The sequence below is a fragment of the Lasioglossum baleicum genome, unplaced genomic scaffold, assembly GCF_051020765.1.
Source record: "Lasioglossum baleicum unplaced genomic scaffold, iyLasBale1 scaffold2442, whole genome shotgun sequence".
Classification (NCBI taxonomy): Eukaryota; Metazoa; Arthropoda; class Insecta; order Hymenoptera; family Halictidae; genus Lasioglossum; species Lasioglossum baleicum.
Genome location: NW_027471501.1, coordinates 9583 through 22913, shown reverse-complemented (window position 1 = coordinate 22913; position 13331 = coordinate 9583). Strand labels below are relative to the sequence as shown.

General features: G+C 43.0%; 1 non-coding gene across 1 annotated transcript; it reads right to left on the bottom strand.

The window, feature by feature from the left end:
- Positions 1 to 11435: 11435 nt before the first annotated feature.
- On the bottom strand, positions 11436 to 11508 carry Trnar-ucg (transfer RNA arginine (anticodon UCG)). Its single transcript has one exon. It is a non-coding gene; the product is annotated as a tRNA-Arg (tRNA).
- Between the last annotated feature and the right edge of the window lie 1823 nt (positions 11509 to 13331).

Here is a 13331-nt window from a genome sequence, read left to right as displayed (position 1 = left end):
CGGTAGCCGGCAAACAAACCCCATTACGCGGGACACGAATATTTACGATTAAATAATAATAAACTCGTCACAGCAGAGGGATCTCTCTGGATCTTTTAATTATTCCAGTGAGCTTTAATCGGCCGATGGAGAGACGAATCGTTGCATAAGAGAGCGAGAAACCAAAGCTGAACGCCGCGTAATTGATCGACGCGGCGTTTCTGTTCTAAGTCGGTTCCGGAAACTTCTGCTGAATAGAATAATAATTACAAGGGTGTTTGGATCGCGCAGATCGTCGTGGTAATAGATGGAGCGGCCGATTAGAAGTATCAGGACGATCGTAATGAGGTATCGCGAGCGTTAATTAATGCAATCGTTGCGCGGTAAGCTAGCGTCTCGCGCGATACAAATCGGCGGGAAAGAAAAGGAAGATTCGGAAAAACAGCCGGTCGTTCCTGCTTCTTTTCCATTTCCAGCGAATTCTTATTATTTGCACGTGTACTCGTGCAACCGGCCAGCATGGCCGAGGTATTAATCGCGGCAGCGACAGTGATGCATGCCGGCCGCATCAGGAACTCATTAGGCCTGGTAGCGGGCCACGTGGAACGGTGCGAAATTTAATTCCAGCTTTTCCGAGCTACCGCCATTTCGCGTCTTTTTCATCCGACGCGGAATTAATCGACAGTTTAGATATCGGGTTTCGTCCATGGGCGTTGCCGAGCGTAATTTCTACGCGTTCCTTCCATATTGGCAGAAACGGTGCGACGGTAATCGAAATTCTTTCATCTTCGAATTTTCTCACAGCTAAACTAACGCCGTCGTGACATTTCTCGTACCTTTTAGCCTTCTTTATTTTCCTCTTTCCTGATTATAAACCGTGCTCGCGTGTGTCAAGAACGTGTTTGGAGATTAAGTAATTATTTCTCGAGGGCGTGCATGTACCATCGCTCATGAATACCCGTTTCGCCCTATTTACAGTTTCTTTTACGCAGTTTACTCTCCTCCCTGTTTGTTCGCGGTTTTGGTTACTCGTTACTCCGTTGGTTACTCGTAAGTCGGTTTTATTTATGCTCGCGAGACTTTAAACTATTCCTACCTGTTACTTTCCTGCACGTCGAGCGATTATTTTCCTCCGTGCACCGAGTGCTGTTCCATTTGCATAACGGTTAACTTCGATTCCACTCGCTTTAAAACGTATCGTCCTTGATTTAACGAAAGTTATTACCTATGCGGTGTATCATTAGCAGCATAGACCACGCAGAATTTCCCGAACTTTTATTTCCTCGCCCCGCAGAAGCGGGATTCCTCCGGAGGAATCTAAAATAAACGAGACGCGCGTACCGTTACAAGCATATGCCAGCAATCTATCGAAATTATTGCGAAGCGGCCATCGTCGCGGCTCTGTAATGGCGTTTTCCAAAAACGATTATCAATGGTTATCCGACCGGTTGACGAAGATCGTTGTAAATTAGAGCGTAAGACGTTGTACTCGCTCGCTCCTTTTCATTTGTTTGTATTATAGGGTGGTGGAAGCTTAATGGCGTACGTTAATCGTTGATCGAACAGGGATCGCATTAAATGGTCCTGATGACGCGTCGCCATCGACGTCGCGATGGACGCCGATGATATTCGAAGGTTGGCGCGAAGGTTCGTCCTGGAGGTTTATTCAATTATAAGCTGAAAATTCGTTTTTCCGAGCGAGGCAGCCAGGCGAAACCGCAGGAAGCGAGGGGCCGAGGCTGCGGGTTCGCATTTTATTAGCAGCCATTAATCTTCGCCGACGGCGCGTATTATTACGGCCGGTATTTAATACCGCGGGATATGAAAATCCTCTATTTTCTAAAAGTCCACTATCATCTAGTTACAGAGAGCTGATATCGGCACAGATGCCTCTCGCTTCATACTCGTTTTATATTCCTGCGCGCGCGCCGCCGCCGCCTTTCGCCCTTTTTACTCTCTTCGGTTGTTCGTGCCGTTTATTGCAATCTGTCATCGACACTTTCTTTTTACGATAAGCTGATTTAGCTAAGAATCATTAAGTTGAATTACATTAAATTGAATCGCACGATCTCGAGGAAATGGCGGTATTACGATACCGACCCTTACCCATTAAACCTCTTTCTCTCGAGTTACGTACTTGCTTCTATCGGTGTCGGTCATTTCTATCTATAAATAGCGCTGCGCGAACGAAACTCTCAGGCCGAGTTTTATATCCTTTTTAGAAGGTAATTCAAAATTTTACCGTTTCTCCTTTTCGCGACTTTTCCTTTTTACGTCTTCGTTCGACCTACGAACGAGATCCTGATCGCAAAGACGGAAAATCGTCCGAATACCCCGTTCTCGAGCAATTAGGTACTCGTCGAGGAGTCAACAGCCTTCGAAGGCCACCGGTTTCTTTGCCATCGTCAACTCCGTTAATCCCGCATCGATCCGAGAATCGCGGCGCGATGAATTCGAAGAAAGCCGAAGGAAATCCTGAAGACCCGTGATCTTCATCTTCCCCCTCGTCCTCCGTTCAGCTCCGAATGTTCCCGCAGAGGGTAATCGTGGCGCCAAATGTCTCACTCGCGACGCGAATCCCGATGTCCGTGCAGATTAATGCAAGGCGATGCTCGCAAGAGGAACGGTCGGACCAGTCATAATCTGTCGGGATGATTATAATTTGTAGCAAGGACGGAACGACCGGCTGGATGGGTGTTCGCTAGTGTTCAGCTAAATGTTCCTCATCCGGATAATGAGAGGATTTGCTCGTCCCGGCTGCATTAGAGCAAATGATCCGGTAGGCTCGCTCCATCACCTCTCGCGCGTTCCTCGTTGCGTCGGAACACGTCCTTCTTCGTTCCTTGCACGCCTGTACAGTTACTCGGATGGGAAACTCGGCCAATGACTCCGTGAATCCGTGGAATAGCAGAAGAATGAGAAACATTTTGGACCTTGAGACCGGTTTAGACCGGCTGAACCCCCGTTTCGTAGATCTATCGCGCGCGGAACGTCTGCTGCCGTGAAATTTACGGCCAGATCTTAGAATCCAAGTCGAGAACGCGTCACTTTGCTAAGGAGATTGCTAATCAGAGCTATTTAATAGTTTAACGCGTGACAGAGCGGAAGGGTAAGAGACGGATTTGGTTGTCCGACTGGTTAAAACCTGAGTCCGTTTAGTTTGCGACCAAGTTCTAAGCCCTCGATTTCAGAGGACTCGCTTTGCATCTGGGTAATTGTGAATATGGTAATTTTAGTAGGTTAGGAACGGAGATGATTGCAATGTTGCGGTGGAAATTTATACTGTTCGGTTGAGACGAGGTGGTGGTACTGAAAAGCGCGCAGGATTTATGGCGGATGTTTATGCAACGGAGATACCCGCAAAGTGTCTTTTACTGTCCCTGTGTTGTAAAGTCTATCTTTCGAATAGCCTCGGTCTATACAGGCAGAATATAAAATAAGAAAATTCACTGGTATAACAAATCTGCTATCGAGTTGTTCGAAAAATAAACGGTAGACAGAGAGCTTCGGTGAAAAAAAAGGAATTTACAGTCGCGTTTCGCCGCGTTGGGAAATATATTCCCTCGATAAAGGAATTTTCCAGTAAACATGTGAAACCAACGTTGGCTGTTCTAACGGAGAAAGTGACTGGCAGAAATAGAATCTAAACGCGATTTATTTGAAATAAAATTAGCGAGAACCCGTTGATGTATCGTTTCTTGTTTCCTGACAACTTCTCCTCGGCTGCGTTTAAGAATCAGCCAGGAATAAAAACTCCGTGATCAGCTTTTCGACCACGTGTTCCCGTCTTCCTTAGATGAATGTGCGCGCTCGTTAATGGCAATTATAACACACACGGAAACGTAGAACATCGTATTCATTAACGGATTCGCAAGTATCGGGGTTATCAAAACAGGTTGAACGTCGAGTCGTAAGATTTAATGAATGGATCAACTCTTCTTTTGCGTGGTTTGGTACATAAGTACACAAGTGAAAGTGGATGGAAGAAACTGCTACAGGTCTCGAAAGATTCGCGATAAAATCCGGTACACTTGTTACAGCGAGCCATGAATTTTAGACTTTATATAATTTCTCCGCTAACTTGTCCACTTTTTGAGCTGCTCCTCGCTCGAATTGTAAATCCATTAAAATTGCTACTAGTTTTAAATCACTCCGAGTATGGACGTGGATATGTGTACGCGATATATACGATACATCTAGGATACGAATCGTGATGGCACTATTATAGACAATATACTGTTATGCACACAGTTGTACGGAAATTAATCTTAACGCGGACAAACCTTAAGAAAGTTACGATCTGAGTAACGCTGGAAAATCGAAGGACAAGGAAGAATCGGAAATTCATTTTCTCTCTCGAAACGATCTTCTTCGCGATCCGTAACGTTTCGTCGAATAACACGGACGTATATATCCGTCGCGAGAGCTCGACTCCAGCTGCAGTCGACTCGACAAGGTGACGGTGAGAACCTGTAGGAGTCTTTATCGTTCCCTGTCACTTCTTACCATTCCTGATGAAACGTATTCATTAAGAGCAGGCTAGACGTGGCCGCGTACGTTTCTTCGGGCGTCGTACGGTCGCGTTACAGTTATCGGCGGACGCCGTAAAAACCGCTAAGAAACCTCGCGAACTTTCAAGATAGGATCGCGTGTTCAGCTCGCTTAAAACGGTCCTGAAATCCGATCCGAGGCTGTCATAAGTAGCGCGAGGTTGTCGCGGTATCGTGGCCACGAGGGATATGGAGAATTATTAAAAACGTTGATACGTAGCGGTAGCTTTGACAGACGCTACCATGGTAGCCACTCGTGGACATGGATAAGCCTGAGGAAGGCCACTGCAGTGGCCGTTACCAGCGAAAGGGTTAAAGTGCTGCTGTCTACGGTCATACTGGTCGCTGCGATGCCACGATGCACGTGGTATGTTCATTTCTCGAGTCAAAATTCAACTATAGACGAATAATTAATAAATGATTTTAGGAATTCCGGTGTTAGTTATACCTGGAACGATTATTCTCGAATGAAAATTCGAATGAAAATTATAGTTACATAATTAGTAAATAATTTAAGAATTCCGGTGTTAGATATACCTAAAACGATTATTTCTCGAATCAAAATTCAACTATAGACGGTTAACCCAATAGTTCCTTGGAAATATTTTATATTCCATTCGGATAATTTTATTCGATTAATTTTTCCAATTCGTATTGTTAATAATAGGATAAAAATTAATAAATACTCTTGGTATCAGCTTAATAACCGAATCTAGCGAAAATACAAATCTACGGATCCTCTGTACTTCGAGATGAAAAATCCCGAAAGCATTCGCTTCGATTATCGCTGTTATCTAGAAACCAAATACCATAAGTATTCCTAGGTTTCAGTTCTCACCGACTCGATCCGATTTCATTCTTTAACCAGAATCGTATCGAACGATGCTTCTCCTTTCCCACGCAAATCCTAAAACGGCAGACAATAAGCAAAAACATGGAACCTCGTTTCGCAGACATCGCGAGCGAGTTAACATTCGAAAGAACGATTCCGCGCGGAACCTCTTCGAAACCGGATGGACAAATTTTTCCATTCTTCCGCGATCTCTCGAGACACTCGCGAGCGTGCCCGAATTCTGATCGCTGTTATTGCGAGCGAATTGCCAGGGTCCGGCTTTGTACGCCTCTCAGCGAGGACGTTTACGCGAGAAACGTGCCCTGGCCGAAATGGCCTCGCGTGGTAATTGTCGCGCGACCTGACGGTCTGAAAGACGCAATCAAGTCGCTTTGTCAACCGTCTCGGATCCCCTGAAGATGAGAGGCGGAACGAGAGTCGCGTCGCGGCTTTTTTCCCGCGATTGCAGAAGGATCGCTCCGGCTCACTCCCACCGGGGCCCTATTTCCTCTTCAGCTCACGTCCGCGTTTCTTCGCCGGTGAATATGGACTTCCTCGTTCAACGGCCACACGTCTTCGAGAGGCGACTTTTCGATTTTCCGGAAATCAACGCCGGTGGCTTGTATCGCGAATCGAACGGTTCTCTCCGCGGATCCGCGAACCGCGCGTTTCCAACCATTTTTTCTCCCCCGTCATCTTTCTGTCCGCCGATCTGTTGCAATATTCAGAAATATCCCGGCCTGGTGCGTGGAAGCGCGGTTCTGTCTCGGGGGCTGGTGATTGATAGGGTTGTCGCATCGACGGCTGGATATGTTCGCCCTGCGCGGATGATCGTGCAGGGAAAGATGATAGAACTGGAAATCGAGCGGCTGTAAATCTTCGATATCGCGATTGTGATCGGAGATCATGTTCGCGATTCGACTGGCTGGCAGCGGGATAACGCTCGGAGTACGAAAGGCCGGGGATGGAACCAACTTCTCTCCCCCTCTCGCCCTCCTTTTCTTCCTTTAGCGTTCTTTCGCGTTGCTGCATCGTAATGTCGACTCGCGTTTGTCGTGTGCGGTTCGTTATACGTGAAATTGCGAATTATTCCGCAGAATCGTATCGCGTCGGATCGGAAGGCCGCATAGCGTGCGGTTGAATCTCCGAGGACCACGAGTATTCGGGAAAGTGCAAGTCACGTCGATTCATAGGAAGGCTATGATAAACCAGTATAGTAATAGCACAGTAATAGCTCCTATAGCGCGGTAGCGAGATTGCAACATAGCGATATAATGGCGGTGAGGTAGCATAGCGACGACATCTTAGAGATTTTACTCTTCCATTTAAAATTACACGTCGAATAAACTTTTAAATATTACAAAAAATGTAGTCGCACCTTTTGTTCTACGAGTTCTTCTTATTTCGTTGGCAAACACGTTATCCATCGATATAGTTTATAAAATACAATAAAAATGTAAGTAGCGTTACGGAGCGAACTTATGGGATGGCCTAATATATTTTTATACGTTATTTATCTTTCCTTACGTTATATTATCGTCTATGGACGATACTCGTGCAACACGGATAGAAGAATATGTGCTTGTCACGTTATTATCTTCTTTTTCTATATTTTTCCACGAGCTTGTTTATATCTCTATCGATACGTTCTTCGCGTTCTTCGCGAGTATCCACTTAGAATTTCATTTTCTAAACAGGTATACCTCTTTGTTACGTTGTTATTGTCAGATTTTTTCCACGAGAACGTTATCTTTTTTATTTTATTTTATTTTAATAGCGTCGCGGAACGTTGCAAAGTTATTTCAAAGTTTGAGTATTCTATCGAACTTAGGATGCTCGAAAGAATATAGAAAGGAAGAAACCACAGGTTTCGCGTATGTAAGTTGCAAAAGGACGGAAAGTCGGGTATATAACAACGTTGTTAAAGGTGTTGTTATTAATCGTTTTACGAGAGTGATACATCGACCGTCACGGAGGCGACAACAGATCAGTCTGATCTACGACACGAAGCAGCTAGGAAAGGGAAAAAGCCTTTTACATAGTAAATCAATTCGTAATCGTGGCGTTGCACCGCGATCTACCACTGTTCCAAGCGGACACGAGGCGAGATGAAGCGATCTCTGCAGCGGCGAAGTAATTCTTCGACGCTGAATGATTTAGCGCCGCGAACAGATCGGAACGATTAAACGCTAAATACTCGAAAATAAGAGAAAATATAAATCAGTCGTTTGCCGTTCCGAGCGATCATCCGGCCAGGATAAATCTGCGATTATGATCTCTCGGACGGGATAGATACGCGTATTCGATTCGGTTTCGAATCTTTACGCGTCCAGCCGAAGAGATTTACATCGACGTCGATGAAAATTCAACGATAAATGGCCTCGTAAATATCCTTCGAATAAAGAAGGCAAGGAGAGGAAGGATTTTCCGCTAACGAAAGAGAGAAATAGAATTTTCTTGAGTGGAATTCGAAGGTGTACGGCAGACGCGAATTTGGTTTATGCGAATGATTCGCGAGAACGGTCGGACATCCTGTGGCAAAATCAATTACTCGTCGACGTGCATGTAAATAATCAGAGGGGGACCAGGGACGTATGCGTTACGCCTACGCATTGATTTATAGTAAGTAATCCTCCTTTCGTTTCTCCGCTGGGTCTATCCTCTCGAAACGGATGTGTATCCTTTCCTCGGCGCGCACGTACGACTTCCGGTCATAGGTTAACTAGCGCCTCGCATCGTATTCCTGTTTTGTCCGCTCCTCCTTCCTTTCCTGTCGCTTTCCACACCGTTCTCCTTTCTCTTCCCCTTTCCATCTCCCTCTCTCTCCCCTGACCTCGGTATACTTCCTACTTCGTCCATATTTTCCGCTCTCCAGGTATTCTCCTCGTCGAGCTTATTACTTTTAATCGTTCCGATCGCTCCACCTGTAATTTTACGCGGCAATTTTTCCTGACGCGTAGCAATGGGAGAAGAAGTCGAATAAATTTTGAAAAATAATATACACCAGGTGACATCGATTGTCGCGAAATAATTAAATTTTAATTAGCTCCTGTATAGACTGTCTCATTTTTAGTTTCCAAGTAGTTCCTTCGCGTGCGTTTTGGTATAATAATTTCTTTCTTTTTCTATTAGAAACAAAATTTTTTTTATGCTACTTTATTCCAAAGATCTTCTCTTTCATTTCTCGATCAACCCTTCTCACCGTTTTAGACCGATTGTCGCGAAATAATTAAATTTTAATTAGCTCCTGTATATACTGTCTCATTTTTAGTTTCCAAGTAGTTCCTTCGCGTGCGTTTTGGTATAATAATTTCCTTCTTTTTCTATTAGAAACAAAGTTTCTTTTGCGCTACTTTATTCCAAGTATCTTCTCTTTCGTCTCTCGATCAACCCTCCTCACCGTTTTAGACCGATTGTCGCGAAATAATTAAATTTTAATTAGCTCCTGTATATACTATCTCATTTTTAGTTTCCAAGTAGTTTCTTCGCGTGCGTATTGATATAATAATTTTCTTCGTTTCCTATTAGAAAAAAATAATTTTTTTTTACGCTATTTTATTCCTGGATCTTCTCTTTCGTCTCTCGATCAACCCTTGTCACCGTTTTAGACCGATTGTCGCGAAATAATTGAATTTTAATTACCACCCCGAGTAGTTCTTTCACGTGAGTTTCGGTATAATAATTTTCTTTCCTTTCTATTAGAAACAAAGTTTCTTCTGCGCTACTTTATTCCAAGTATCTTCTCTCTCGTCTCTCGATCAACCCTTCTCACCGTTTCGACTCCATCGACCATTAGCTTCGTCGTCTTCTTCCCCTTTGTCTATGCCTCTGCATCTCAGTCATGCACGTGCATCGAAACGCCTACTTAACGCCGGATAATTTTATTTTCTCACCGGCCAGCGAGCGTGGCCAGTCGTGAAAGCAACAAATTAACCGACGACACTATCGTAGCTCGATACCGGGTATGCGCAGTGAGTTATAGTGTTCGCGCGAACCTTACCTGGTATCCAACCCATACACGACCATGCTACCAAACGCGAATCCCCTTTTCCACGTGTCACGAACGCGAGTACTCCTGGTAATTGCGCTTGCCTCGCTCTGTCGTTCCGGATGATGATACTGTTTCGTGTCCTCTCCGCCAATCACGTTCAAATTCCCTCGATCCATTCTTTTCCTTCCTCCGCATTAGAAACGGACATTTTTTTCATATTTATACTCGCTTGGATCAGTGGATCTATCGATAGAAAAAATATTCGCGAACCTTTTACCTCGGAATTATATCAACGCAAATTGATTCTTGATTACACTTAATATTGGCTCTATATTCTGGATCAATGGGGTCAAACTGGTTGATAAAACTGGGACACCAATTGTCACACAATTTTAAATAGTTCTTAGACCACGAATGAATAAATTTATCGATAAAAAAAATATTCTCAAACGGGGAAAGTATTCCTCGTTGTATGAAAATTGTGTTTCGTTATTTTATCAAGATCAATCTTAAATTTTTCTTTCAATTTCTCGTGTTTGATACCACTATGTTACATCATATCTCTCTATGCGCTAGGCCTTCACGAGGAACTCGAGTGATAGAAGAGGACAGATATATAATCATATGCAGTCGTGTGTACATACACGTGCACTTGCTTTTCTTTACCGACAACACCGGCTCGTGTCGATTGATGAACAATATCGATACGCGACTCGATGGATTTATTATTTAGGTTCCTGGATTAGACACTTGCGCTGCGCGGTGTGCGAGGAGAGAGGAAGGGGAAATTGATCGCGTATGTTGATTTCTCGAGGATGGTTGGGGTATTTTTTGTGAACGTCTTGACAGATGAATTATTCATCTGGGATTGCATTTGTAAAGGAACACCCTCTTAGGTAGAACTCTAGGTCTTGGGAGGTCTAGCTTTTGTTTATTGTCCAGCCAATCCTTGCCTGTGTGGTCCATGAGTTTTTTCAACCCATAAGGGCACACCCACCTATTTTTCCTGCAGCGTGTTATCGTGAACCGGGAAAGGGTTAGAGGTTTTAAAATTATTCGTCGTGGGAAGGAGCACATGTACACGAGAAACGTGTTAATATTTACTAAAATTCATCCAAGAGTTGTATATTTACCCTCGATTTCTCGCCCGTCGTTGCGTTTAATTCTCTTATGGTGTTTTAATGGCGGGAGTTTCACGCGGAGCTCGAAAATTGCTCTGTAACGATGCGATTTATTTTACTGGAGAAATTTGTGCTCGAATTTGAATAATTTAACTCGCGATTTAACACTAGGTTTACGGGTGTTTTTGTATATTTTTGCGGACACCCGTCAAATTTAAGGGTAAAGGAATCCACATATTTTCTGTAAAAGACAAACGATGAGTTCAATTTGAAAACAATCGCAACATTAACAGACTTGATATAGGCTAATTAAATCTGTTAATATCGTATAATTGAAGCAACCCATCCGTCAAATTCACGGGTCCCGTAAATCTAGTGTTAAGGTTACTCGTGATATCTCGTTGGATAGTGTTGCGGATAAACTTGATGGTAATTGGGAATTGAAGTTTTTTGCGTTGTTTGTGTAGCTAGTAAACGGTTAATGCACGCGAACTTCGCGTTGCGTTAATCACGGCGAAGTTTATCAGAAACGTGACGGAAATGCCTCTCTTATCGATAGTTTAATTCCCCAGAAAAATCGTCGATTATCTCAATAGGGTCTATGCCATTACGTAACGCAGTCGTAGTTCATTCGTTGTAGTTCATTATATTCGTTGGAATATAGCATTGCGAACAGGGAGAACGAAAACTGCGAGAAACGCGAAATTTTCTGGCAATTAAAACAGGAGAAACGTAGATAACGAGATAATTTCATTCTCACGTATTTCTCGTATATATTCTATTTACTTTGCGTTTAAAGATATCCGTGCAGTGGAAATTTAAAAGAGAATCAATATCGGATGGATATTTTACGCGAATAAAATTCCGTAGATTTTCGATCGTTCGAGTTATCTCGACGGTGCTACGATAACGTCTCCTTTTCCGGGAAAAAAGAAAAAAAAAAAAGAAAAAAAATAATTTTTCGACCGTGACAGGATTCGAACCTGCAATCTTCGGATCCGAAGTCCGACGCCTTATCCGTTAGGCCACACGGTCGCTTAGGGGTGGTTACCCCGAACATGAAAACCCCTTACAACCTCTCACTTTAAATCTCTTTTAAACCTCATAAATTCGCTCCAATTTCGCGTACATTGCATCGTACCTCCATTTTCGATCGTTACGATGCCGATTAAATCGATAAAATACTAAATTTACGACAATTATAAAATACCTCGAAACTTATCGTAACGTATTAACTTCGACGATTACGCAAATATTTTGAAAAAAATAAATATCGTACGTTAAATTCGTTCCGTTATCTGTAGAAAAACACCGGTTCGAAGCATAATAGAAACGTATACACAACATACGAATATCAAATATTTAGATACTCGAATCGTTTCCAGGTTTGTACGCTTAAAACCGTACAAACACTGAAAAAATCGCGCAATTTTTCGAATATACTTCGCACACCTTTGCAATTGGAATAACTTGTTCTGTATTTTTTATTTAATTCCACGATTTTCATACATTCTGAAAAATTTACAAGTCTCAACTACCTGTTCTACAACGTCAGCTACCAAAGAAACGAAAATCAAAATTCAGAAACTCAGAACACGCACCAATCGAGAAAATAAATGAAATAAAATAAAAAAATCGAGTATGCATAAGCGAAACATGAAGTTCATCAGCCAGAACCACCCCATACCTCTCTCTCCATTCATTCACCCACCGAGTAATATCCTGGACGAAATGGAGAATAATGAAAACGTCGAAAAAGCAAAGAAAAGGACGAGTCTCGTGGTCCATTACGAGAGCCATTGTTTCGCGCGTTATTGCATCGAAAGCGAACACGATCGTACGAGATACATCGTTCCGAGCTTCGTCATAAATTCCCGGCCCAAACACCATCGTTCCCCATCCCGTTGGAGCTTAATGAAACCGACGATGAAGCGATCGATACGCGGCAATTATCGAACCGAGGTATTCAGGTTCCTTCTGTTAGAATGCAATCACGATGCCCGATGTGCCAAGCATCGATGGCCAATGGCCGATATTCTTCCGGTTTAGGCACTTTTAGTCGATATTCTTTCGTTTTAGGACTTTTGTCTGATATTCTTCCGCTTTAGGTATCATGGGTCGATGTACTTCCATTTTAGGTATCTTAGGAATCGGTATTCTCCGGTTTAGGTAATTTTAGCCAATATTCTTCCGCTTTAGGTATTTTAGGCCGATATTCTTTCGTTTTAGGTGCCTTTGCTTGATATTCTTTCGCTTTAGGTACTATGAGTCGATGTACTTCCATTTTAGGTATCTTAGGAATCGGTATTCCTCTGTTTAGGTGTTTTTGGTCAATATTCTTTCGTTTTAGGTATCTTAGGCGGATATTCTTCCGCTTTAGTTATCATGAGTCGGTGTTTTCCATTTTAGGTATCTTAGGCGGATATTCTTCCGCTTTAGTTATCATGAGTCGGTGTTTTCCCATTTTAGGTATCTTAGGAATCGGTATTCCTCTGGTTTAGGTATTTTTAGCTAATATTCTTCCGTTTTAGGTATCTTAGACCGATATTCTTTCGTTTTAGGTATCTCAGGCCAATATTCTTTCGTTTTAGGTATCTCAGAGCGATATTCTTCCGTTTTAGGTGCCTTTTCTCGATATTCTTCCGCTTTAGGTACCGTGGGTCGATGTACTTCCATTTTTGGTACTTCAGGAATCGGTATTCCTTCGGTTTACGTATTTTTGGTCAATATTCTTTCGTTCTAGGTATCTTAGGTCGATATTCTTTGGTTTTAGGTATCCCAGGTCGATATTCTTTCGTTTTAAGTGCCTTTATTTGATATATTCGCTTTTAGGTACTATGAGTCGATGTTCTTCTATT